Source organism: Boleophthalmus pectinirostris, unplaced genomic scaffold (assembly GCF_026225935.1).
Source record: "Boleophthalmus pectinirostris isolate CB_2022bp ecotype Guang Dong unplaced genomic scaffold, ASM2622593v1 HiC_scaffold_18, whole genome shotgun sequence".
Taxonomy (NCBI): Eukaryota; Metazoa; Chordata; class Actinopteri; order Gobiiformes; family Gobiidae; genus Boleophthalmus; species Boleophthalmus pectinirostris.
Window position 1 is genome coordinate 20421202 of NW_026571133.1, and position 12322 is coordinate 20433523.

The 12322-nt window shown below is 37.0% G+C and overlaps 1 protein-coding gene across 4 annotated transcripts in view; it reads left to right on the forward strand.

The window, feature by feature from the left end:
• Positions 1-12322, forward strand: part of dgki (diacylglycerol kinase, iota) — a 37947-nt gene that overhangs the window by 5711 nt on the left and 19914 nt on the right. The gene's annotated exons all lie outside the window — the stretch shown is intronic.

Sequence of the window (12322 nt, forward strand, 5' to 3'; positions counted from 1 at the left end):
TGATTTGATTGATCAATTGCACAGCCCTAGACAGCCTTGTAACTATTGTTAATAGTAACAACTTAGAAAAATATATGCTTTTTAGTAGAGCCCGACCGATATATCGGTTGGCCGATATTATCGGCCAATATGGGCATCTGGAGGCATATCGCCTATCGGCCGGTATGCTAGCTGATAGGGGTCGATATTTCACGTGGGCATCTGATACGTCGTTAAAAATCTTAGACTCTCTACATTCTGTTCATTTAATCCAATTTACAGACAGATAAATGTCCTAATATGTGGCTCCACATCAGTATTTATCTGCGGAGTCATTTATCCGTGTGTGTGTGTCCGTACTGTCCCTGAACACACCACAGAGTCGCGTCACTCACGTGTGTTTGTTTACACCCGCAGACACAGATCCAAACATTGAGATTATATTCTTTTTACGGACAATCGGTTGGAGTCTGGATTAAAAGGACATTTCTTAGTGCAGACTTGTGATGTGAGGAGGAGCCTGTATGAGCGGTGAGTGTTGGAAATATGTCGACTTTGAAGCTAGTTTTGGTCATTTGTTATGGGTTAGCTGCTGTAGCTCCTGCACATAAACAGACTGTTTTCTATTGGTCTATTGTAAAGTGCCTATATTTGCCGTATATTTGTTACTGCACTGATATGTAAATGAGCTGTGAATAGACGTGTGAATTATGACATTTGCGCATATAATTAATTACTGCTGCGCGCACGTATTTACGGCTACAGGCTAATAGCGCTAGTTTCTTTACTAGTTATGGGTCGGTCGCGAACGAAATTACTCTTAGAGCCGACTCTTTGAAGCGAACGACGGGAGCCTGATCCTTATTGGGAGCGTGTTTTCTCTTTCTCTCTCTTTCTCTTCACGCCGCATGCAGACTCGTGGTTTGACAGCGGCAGCAGCTGAAAACGAAACTTTGAGAAATTTGCGTGTACATAGGATAAAAAAACGAGCATATTTGGCTGTAGTTTAGCATAAAATAAATAAACCAGGACTAATCTTGGGCACGAAATAGAGACCGAATCTCGACACTCAGTCCTGGTTCAGTTTTGGTTTAGTCCTGTTTTACACGTGGTCTAGATCTGTTTTAGTCCTGGTTTAGTCCTTTTTCAGTCCTGGTTTAGACCTGGTTCAGTCCTGATTCAGTCCTGCTTTAGACGTGCTTTAGACCTGCTTGCAACAAAACAATCTGAAGCCAAAAGAACTAGCAGCTTTTAGTGAGCCAAGCCAAAAGAGCCGGTTCTCTAAAAAGAACTGGAATACCCATCACTAGTGTCTAGAATGTGATGCAAAAATGCCATTAAGCCAACCTACTGTCTGTAAATATAACGTAAAGAGGCAGAATAACAATAAATGTTGCCTAAATAAACCCAATTTAAAATCCACCAGAGCCAAACCTAAGTTTTTTAAACAATTCAACATTTACAGTGAATTTTTACATCACTAAATATATCAGCGTTTATATAGGCTATCGGCAGATCCAACTCCCATTATATCGGTTTCATATCGGCCACAGCAAAATCCATATCGGTCGGGCTCTACTTTTTAGTGGAGACTGTGTGTTAAAATTATCAGAACACTTCTGGTGAAGGTGTATAGATTTTAAAAACACAGAGGACCACAATGTTGTCAGCTAGTGGACTGTTCTGAGCTCTTCAGAAGAAGACTGGATTTTAAACAAAACACAACTCTTGGGATGGTTTTGTCACAAATGTCACATTTGATACAGACTTTTCTTTTTTTACATACATTCTCTTTCAGTCATACTAATCCTCCAAATGGATTGCTTTGTTGTTTTGTGTAATCATTTTGAAATTGTATTAGTTTAGAATCAGTTTTGGTATAGTCTTGATTTTTGTGGTTATGCAAATTTGGCTATTCTGTTGAATTTCTTTTTTCTGGACATCATGCCTAGTGGATAAAATTGAGTGCAGGTATAGTTATGTCAGTATCTCTTGAGTGTTAACCTGACCTTTGAAATATCTCCTTATAAGGACAATATCCTCTCTTTATCCTCTCTTTGTCTCTTGCTTAGACAAAACTATCCTAATTGTTGGTATTTTACAAATACTTCTCAACCTAGGTGTAGTTTCAGAGCTTCTTTAGATCTATGACTAGTACACATTAATATACCCAGTAAACAGTAGGCTATAGATTACAGTTCTATAATGTGTGCTGCTATCAGCTCCACACACACAAATACGCCCACACACAGAGACTTCAGCTGCAAAGACACTCTATAATTAGTGAGACAGCATCTTTATCTCCTTCTTTCAAGTGTGTATCTATGTTGATCTACTTCACTTATTAATTACTCAGGTGAAAATGGTCAAATATTATATATAAATGAGCATTTGGGCATGTTTTTATTTTTTTTTTAGTTTTGATCTGACAGTGTTTTCTTCTCATCTCTTGCTCCACCACCCCCTTCCTGGCGGTTTCGTCTTCATACTTCTCTTTTTTTCATTTCTTAAAGCGAGAATCTACTGTCGAGCTGCAAAGGTCAGATACAGATGCGCAGATGCACAGCGTGATTCTTATCCCTCCCCCACAAAACATGCACGCAAACTCACACAGTGGACACACACTTCTGACAGTCTGTAATTATGTAGGTGTCGGAGGGGCAGGGGTGAGGGAGAGGGACGAGGAGAGACCCTTATCACTCCTGTACACTGCAGCGGTTAATGACAAGGATTAACTGATTGTAGAGTACAATATAGTATCTGGAAGGTGTAATCGTGAAGACAGCCCGCTTTCAGTCACTGTTTGGTCTTGTTTAGACATTTGCTGGAGGCTGTGTGGCAGCGCAAGCAGGGAAGAGTTTTGTGCAATACCCAATAGAAAAGCACCTGTTGCATGCAGTATAGACCATCCACAATATGTGCCAGGGATTGCAGCAATTTTACTCAAAATAATTATCAATTTGTCTTTTCCTAGCACATGTTACTGCTTCTATTTCAATGACGTAGTTTTCCTATTAACAAAATGCTTTCGTGTGCTGTAAATATTTACATATTTCTAAGACTGAGCAACAAATGATAAAATTTAAATCCTGATTTTGTTGGATTACTATTTTATTTTTGTTATTGAAAACAAATGGTTTAGTTTCCTTGAATCACCCTTCACTCTTGGCATGAGTACAAAGCTCTTCATCTTTGTGATGATGACAAGTGTCACTGTGAGAGAAACAGTTCAAGCACAACTCACTTTGGTCTTTCTACTAATAGAAGCAAAGTGGGTTTTCTGTGTGGGAGGCTTGGAGAATAGGCTCTGCTGACTCTGCAAGACAAAGGACAGAAAAGCCTTTTCTTCCTCTAAAGTATAACTCCTACAGAATAATAGTTGTGCACAATGCAGAATTAGTAAATCATCTCTTAGCCTTGCTAAGTACTGTATTTAAAAAAATGCTACTTTATAAATTGACAATTTGAAAGCTATTCAGGAAAATAAAAATGTACTTATAAAACAGTTGTGTTTTGTTTGAACCCAGTGTCATGAGTAGTACTCACTGGGCATCCCTGAAAATATTGAACTGTGATGCAAAATGAATTTAAATTTAAAAATTGCAACTGAGCTACTCAGGGTTTTTGAACAGATGATTTTCAAGAGGAGGAGAGGAGCCCACAGCCCTGAGCAAAGCCAAGACGCCTCCAGACTCCTCTCCTCCTCCTCGTCCTTCCCTTGTTCTTTTACACCCACCCCCCGCAGACAGTATAATGTGGGTAAAGTCAAGCACATGAAGACCTTCAGCTATCATTGGACGCGCTCAGTATGCAATGTGTGTTCGCTCTCCTACAACGTAATGTATAGTTATGTTAGTTAATTTATTGTTCCATTCTACCTCATCAGGTCAGTGAAGCAGATAGCAGATAGTCAGAGTTATAAATAGAGAAAGGAAGGTCAGAGGGAAAGAGTCAAACTTCCCCCGTCCAAATGAAAAACACACATGTTCACACCACTATTAAATTAGCCCAGCGCCCTTCATAACAAAGACATACAAGTAGATTCTCATAACTAGAGGTGAAATGTTATGAGATATGAGAAGGATTGGGGGTGAGGTTAATTTTCTCAAGAAATAATTTTACTAACCTTTACTTCTACCTCTAATTTAGTATTTTAAGTATTTGGAATAAGTAATTAAATATTTGGAATTTATGTATTTTTTGTAGAGCTGTCAAAATTGTCACAAATCGGTTACAACTAAAAATAGTATCAAAATTGACACTAATCTGAGCAAGTATCATTTGACCTTCCCGGAATGATCTAGAGCTTTATCAGAACTATATAAGATAAAATAGTATATAAGATGATATATGTATGTAATAAAGAAAGTACTATTATTTTGTGTTTAAAACTAAATTAGTTTGTAAAAAATATCAAAAAGATAGATTGATCTAATTAATACTGAAGCTAATATAGAAACTAGATAATCATTTGAGCAAGTATTGATACTAAAAAGTTACAGAAATTAACCTTTTATAAACATCTTTAGAATAATCTTGAGCTGTATCAGAACAAGTATAAGAGCACATTGACTAGACATCTTTGGAACCCACCTGAACGACCTGGGATTACACAGATATAAGGCCACATGGTAATATAAATGAAATAACTATCATTTAATGTTGGAAATTACATTATATTGTTTTAAAAAAAGTGTTTTTTAATTTTCATCATGGTATTGGAATCTGTATCGAGTATCAAGTCTATTCATCAGTGTTGAATACAAGTGAAATTTTAATATCATGACAACACCAATTTAGAAGTAGAATACATTTTTGTTGTTCACATCTGAAAAGTGCTGTGAGATTGCGGTTTTGTCTCTTTTGATGGGCATGACACACACACACAGTTCCCCTTTCAGTGCTGTGTTTGATGGGCTGCTCCTGTGTCAAACTGTTGCTTGTACATTATGCAAGAGGCTTGTTAAGACCTTGTTTCCCTTTCTGCATTGCCAGTTTGTGTGGGCGCATGCTTCCTTCTCTGTGTATGTCGCCACTCCAGTTGCCAAAGTACATGACAGCAGCCAGGACAATCTCACAGGTTCATGATATTCTTAATTACACAAATCCTACAAAAAACATTACTGATATTCAATATGTAAAAACAGAAACCTGGAAAAATGGCATGATTGTTTGATATACTGTAGATGTGGTGTAGTGAATAATTTAAATTTAAACCCTGCAAAAAGAAAAAGTTGGTCCTAATTTCATGTTTATAACTTCAACATTTTTGAGAACGCAATGTGATAGAGCAGATCGTGAGTCCTGCAGGCAGCTGCTCCCAGACACCCACTTGCTGTCAGAGAGACACCGAGGAGACTGTAATTAAATATATTATACTTATCAAAGTGCAGCCCTGAGACAACTCTTAGCAATACAACAGCTATTGATCTAACCTACTGCTAACTAGGGTGGTCAAAAATGATATAAATCAGATCAAAAATAGTATTAATCAGTACTAAAACTAAAAACTTTTGAGCAAGTGTCAATACTGAACAAAATCACATTAGAAAGGCAAAATACCAGAACATTTTTTTTTTTTTTTAGAAAAAACATGAATTTGTTAGTTTATTACTCTAACTACCCTCAACCAGAATTAGCAAAATTAATGAATAACATGGTAAATGGGACTGTTATAATAAGGATCAAGCAGTCCCAGTTCAAAACATTATGTCAAACATTATTTCAGGCATTTGCATCTTCTCTTGTGATTGCAATCATTCTGTCACATATCAGCCATGTGGTTGCAGTTTTCAGAAATAGCTTTTGATAGTATGACTATGACACAAATTCCTTTTTAGATAGTTATTCACTCTTTTCTTGAATTATTTGTATTCAGTCTAGACAGAGACACAATGTGAAATAAACACTGAGTGCAGTTTTATTTTTCAGTGTTTTCCATGCTTTCAGCATCTGAGTTTTTTTGTGGCCTGTATTCTTGACAACTCTTTGAATTAACTGCAGCTTCAACTCCTTCGCTTACCGCTTCAGTACACGTGGGTTCAGCCGCTAATAAGCCGGAGACAGACATAGGAACAGACAGACAGAGGAATGCTGCACGCTCGCATCAAACTGGGAAGGAAGTCTGTGAGGTTACCATGACAACCCGCTTCTTCACACCCTGCCCCCAACGACACATGTACACAAATGCATGGAAGGGCATGAGAGAAGAGATGCTATTTAGCTGCAGTAACATATTTGTTTGTTTTTTTCTTAATATTTTAGAATAAGATGTTTGTTCAATTCTCAAAGCATAGTTTATGTGTGCTGTTGTGGTGGTAATTTCTTCCTGCTATTGTGATGTTTGTAGGCTTTGAAATTCCTGTGTATTTTTGTGTTTGATGTCAGACAGAGGGTGAAAAAACAGATATTCTGTACAGTTTTCCTCTGCAGTTTGATTATTTGCTGAATTTAGAGTTAAATCCACATTTTTGTGCTCATCTGGGCTAGCACTGTTCAGAGCTAGTGTAGCAATATGCCAAATATTTTTTTAGGTGGCATTTGATGTGAAAACTGAAAAGTTAGAGAACTAAACTGAAATAAACCTTTTTGAGTTCCCTGTAAATGTGATTATGTGATGTAATGTGATTTTTGTTCTCTTTGGTGAAATGTTTTTATAATGATTTCCTGAATATAATTGCAAATTGTAAGTGCTTCAGTAAAATATATTTTTCCTATGCTAAATATAAGTATTTATCTGAGACTGTGTTCTTTCTAGTTTCATTAGTGTCAGTGTTACCTGTATCTGATATTTAGAGAACTCTCAAAACAAGACATCTAGCACTACTATAATTAGCTTAATTCTTCCTCAAGATACCTGAAATCAGATAATGTATTCGTGTTTCATGTCTGTGTTTGTCCTCTGGTCCGAAGGTTGGCAGTTTGAATCCTGCTCAGATCCACCGACCCTCAGGTTGGTGGTACGATTCCAGCTCAGACAGATTCCTGTCATTGTGTTCTCAGGCATGACAGTTTACCCCCCTCACACCCAGTATTAGCACACATTTGTTAAGAGTGAGTGTTTGAATGGGTTAGTGGTCCCTTGATGTAAAGAGCTTTTAGTGCTTTGAAGGTAGAAAAAAAGCGCTATATAAATGTGACCATTTACCTTTTACCATTTATTACTTCTTAGGACTATGGATATGCTGCCTCTTGCACTGAACGTGTACATGTGTGTAGCATGCTCTGTGACAGCGGACACACATGAGCTTATGTTGTGACCCACATAGACTGAGAGTCAGCGAAGGACAGAACGGCGCAACAGAAATTAGAGAGACGTGGAGGGAAATCAGAAGAGCAACTAAAGTGGAGCAGCTGAAGAATAGATAAGAGGATATGGATTAGAAGATAAATCTATGGTTTAATAGTTGGCCACTAATGCTGTTCAATTGACAGGGGAAACATAAAATCATGGTACATCTATTGAACAGTATGTGGTTAAAAATAGAAATTGGTTGTTTGACCCAGAAATTACCTTTTAACCAAATCCATGCAAGCATTCATAGAGGACTGATGACATTTGAACATACATAGGTCTCACGTTGCCCTTCTCAAAATAGCTTGTAAAAACAGCAAGTAATAGGAAAGTTTCATTAAAAGTTAAGTAGACATACTAAAGCTGATTTAACTTGTGCATTTATTCAGTTAAATTTTTGCAGCCTATAAAATATTTCTCTGGCCAGGTTAAGTTGCAAATTAATGTCCCTGTAAGTAAATTTGACCTTTGCATTTGACCCACCCTTCAATGCCTCTTAAGCAGTAGGTTCCACAGTGCAATGCTTAGGGTCCCATACCCAGATCTTGAGGTAAGATTTGTCAGGACTACCTTAACTTGATGATTTTACAAATGGAGCCAGAGTTTAAATCCATAATGTGTAGCCCCATGGAGATACGCAGGTGGACATTCCATCAAAAAAGTTACATATTACACATTTAAAGATGTTCAAATTATTTTATAAATATAGGCATAGCTTCAAGCCAGCATGAAGCCCCTTTGTGTGTGTGTGTGTGTGTGTGTGCTGGTGTGTCTGGAGCTCAGATGTCTGGTGTCAGGTCTCCCCTGCCTGTCACTGTGATGGGCATAATTACCTGAGCTGTGTGCGGAGAGTCTGCTGCAGGGAAGTACGGTAACTGCCTTCTGCATGATTCAGCTCACGGCTCAAGCGGGATTAAAGCCATCTTTTCAGCACGAATCAAAATGACTAATGTTGTGAGTGCTGCTGGTCACACTGGAAGGCGAGGCAGAGGGAAGAGAGGGCACTGGTTTCGCCGACTTCTTGGATACAGGTGAGAGCAGTTCACCTTAACATTTGGGACTATGGTGTGACATAATGTATAGATACCATGGATTTATCATGGAAGAATTTTACTGTGTACGAATTTTTTAATTATTATTTTTTTTCGGGGACAGTACAGTTGTGAGTGTGTATTATTCTGGGTTGTCATGTGCCTTCCATGAGTTTTGGAAGGTAGACATTTTTATTCATTTGCAAATTACCTTAATGTAGTTATATGCATTTTTTGCTGATTTACCACATACATTTTATGTCTCAACTGAGACGAAATGAAAGCCTGTGTAAATGTATGATGAAGAAGACACATCTGGCGCACACATGAAAGGCCATGAAGACTCTAAACCTCATGACCTTGTGTCTGTAAATATCTGCTTCTATTTCTGTCCAACACTTGTAAAGAATTGGCAATTGAGTTGGATTGGCCACATGAAAAATTCTAAAAAACAAACAGTGAGGCCCAGCATTCAGAGGATGTTAAACACAGAGCCTCCCACTTGCAGCTGCCTGGTATTTTTCTGGCTGTTAACTAAGCTAATAGTTGCTGTAGTGTGCGTGGCAGTACTGAGGAGTACAATGATTGGTTTTCTCAGTAGATATTAAGTAATTTCTGAAAATTAGCCAGTCTCAAGTTGTTCTTGCCAAAATAATTAGTAAATTTCAAAGTTAACACAATACTGAATCCTTTAATATGCTGTATTATATTATTATATATTATAACAATTAATTTATATTATCATTGAATTATGGGACTGTATGGCAATAAAAGTTGAACCATGATCTGATCCACAGGATTTTGGTGATATTGGGTCAGTGTGCTTCTCTGCTTAATGTAACACAGACACTTCCCCACCCACTCCTGAGTTATGACTCCTGTCTGTTATGCACCGAGCAGTATGACAGTATGACAAAAAAAAATATGATGTTAGAGCCAGATTGCAATTTAGATTAGATCACGGTTCATGTTTTCTTAGTATATTTTATACAGTTTAGAGTTAAGTAAAGCTATCTGCTGAAAGTTTATTCTTCTCTGTGATTGGTTATATCCACTTTTCCCTCATTCATAGCATGATTGAAACTGAACAGTTAGAGGGGTAGGTGGTGGAAAGTGCATTAAACAAAATATCTGGGAACCACAATATATAGCAATTGTAACAAAATAGCATATTAACATAGGGATCACAATTAGATTTTTATTGCCATATTGCCCAGCCTCATATTATATTATTACTTTTTGTTTTGTTTGCACTAAATTGCCAAATCACAAGCATAGTTGACAACTGCAATAATGACTTTTTGATTCTGACCTGTATTCCTCTGCTATAAGCTTTGTTCTTTTTGCCTTTTACCCCAGTAAGTATTTTGTTCCAACACTTGTTGGATCTTATAGGGACTTAGGTTAATTGGATTGCATTTAAAGTTTGGTTCAGTATAGATTGTCTCCCAACATTTTACTGGATGAACTCCCACTGTGCATCGTCATGGCAACACTGACAGCCCACCTCTGCTGAGAGAGGAGGAGGAGAGCATGAGGAAGAGGAGGCAGAGGATGGAGAGAGAAATAAGAAAGAGAAGAAAGAGAGGAGGTGCTGCTGGAGGCTCAGAGAGGGCAGGGGGGATAAAGTGACAGAACAGAGACAAAAGAGTGGGAGTAACCATGGTCTGGTTATGCCAAATGCATGAGAGGAAGAGGAGTGTGACTGAGGAAGAACAACAGGAAAAACTAAAGGGTCCATTTACAGCCGGACAAGAGAGAGTAGGTGGTACACAGTAGGGAACGCAAAGCTTAGGCTAAACTCACAAGCAGCTTCTTCACCTCCAGTTGGTCTGAAGTATTTTGATACCACTACACCAGAATTATTAAAAAATATGATTGTCCTAAATGTTGAGATTTAAGTTTACTACTAGGATTAGCAATATTTTAAAATTATAACCAACTGAAGACCTGAACACAGCATGATAGAAATAGTAAATTGATGGATATGTTGTAAAAGGCCTATATTGCAACCTCAAAAATTAACCCCACTTTTGAGTTTTATTTATTTATTTATTTATTTTAAAAGATCCTTTAATATAAATACATTTGACATTTTGAACTCAACCCCAGATTTAACAACAAATGTATGCTTTCCACTCTAGAACATTTACCTCAGAAAATATATAGATTTTATTTCTCCCAAGTCTAAAACAGGCTTTTACTGCAACAGGATTGACTGATAAATTTGTCGATTTAAAAGCCCCAAGCTACTAATGATCTATGATTGATTCAGTCAGTACACAATTTCAATGTGATTAATTGTACTCTAACTGAGATACATTTTAGGGACAAAAACTCTTTGCTCTGCTAGGTGAGTTTTAATCACATGAGCCATTCTCTTGATATAATATACTTTACTGTAATCACAACAGTCACTGGGGTGGTCTGTTGTTGTAATTTCAACCTTGTGTCCGTGTCCCTTTCCTGACCTGCTGATGTGCTTATTGACTGTGCCTGGCTCTATTATATCATGATAACGTTGAGAAGGATTTTTCCCATATCATCAGAGTTGAGGTGAACTGTGTGCAGTGGCATACTACATATTTAATTTATGTACTATAGCATTTCAGATTACAATGCAGCTCTGCTTTTGTTCAATTTTGAACAGCCAGCAACAGAATGTGTTTGATGATGTGATAGTTTCAGATTGAAGGCAAAGGCCTATATAACTTTGGGAGATTTACTGGAAATTTTGAATCTTATCATTATTTGTTAGGGATTGAGTCCACAAACTTATTAGCTATTATTAAAAATATATAATTTCACTCCTTGTCAGCATAAATAACAAATACACATTTATGATGACAGAGGAGGCATTGAGTTTTGTGTCAGTTTTTGTGGCCTATCATGTGGATAGGCCCAGTAATTTCTGAGATATTATCTGTAAACCAGATGGTAGTTTAACGGTAGATTCTACCATTATAATGTTTTGTAGTCATATGAGTGCAACTTAAGTGTCAAGTACTAAAACATACATTTACTTTTCTTCTCATTCAATAGCCAAAAAGAGATTTGCTTAGAACTTGTAATATAACTATAATACACTGTGCTCAGAGTTTTTGGCCCACATAAATAACGGCATGTATTGTAAGAGGTTAAGTGGAACACTGATACATCATGAACATTTTGGTTTCAACCAAATTTTAGGGATGAGCATTAAAGCTTGTGATCCTGTGTGCTTTTAGTAGATTAGGACTCACTCACTAATGATGCTCTGTGACCCCTCTGTCTGAGTGTAATACACTGGCCATTTGGAGCCATTTGGAGACTGTAAATGACAACACACAGTATATTGCTCACATGTAATTTTAATTACTCATCAATTATACAATAAATTGAAGTCTGTTCTTTATATTTAATACTAAAAACCTGTCAAAATCAAATTGTTTAATATTAAATTAAATATTTTTACCTTTTTTGCGAAAATAGTGGTTTTATTTAGCCCTGTCACATAACAAATTTTGAAGCATGATTAATTGCTACAGAGAAATATTGCGATAAATTATAATACTGAAAATACTTTACGCCACTGATACAAAATAAAATAATCCCAGTCCCCGCAAAGAAAAAGTACCCACAATAAATATTGAGCCCCAAAATATTTTGTTCCAGCTTTCATATGTTGAACGATAAGAAGATATAAGATGTAATTATCGTGACAAGCCTAGTCTCAATTGTATTTTTAAATATTACACTTCTTATAATTTAATTTTTTTCTTATACTGTGCCTTTGAAGTGTTTTAATTTAAAGTGCACAGTTGTTCACAGCCAGACCAGATTGTCAGACCTCTCTGTACTTGCACTAATGGACTTGCTCTGCTACCATGTCCTCAAATGTCACTGGGCAGAAAATAATTCAAATCTACATAAACTATATTGATTATGTACTATACAGGTGTGTGCTATTCCCTGTCCCGGTTGGGGTTATGTCCAGTCACCATACGTCCTTGCGTTTATGCTGTTGTCACCCACGTGG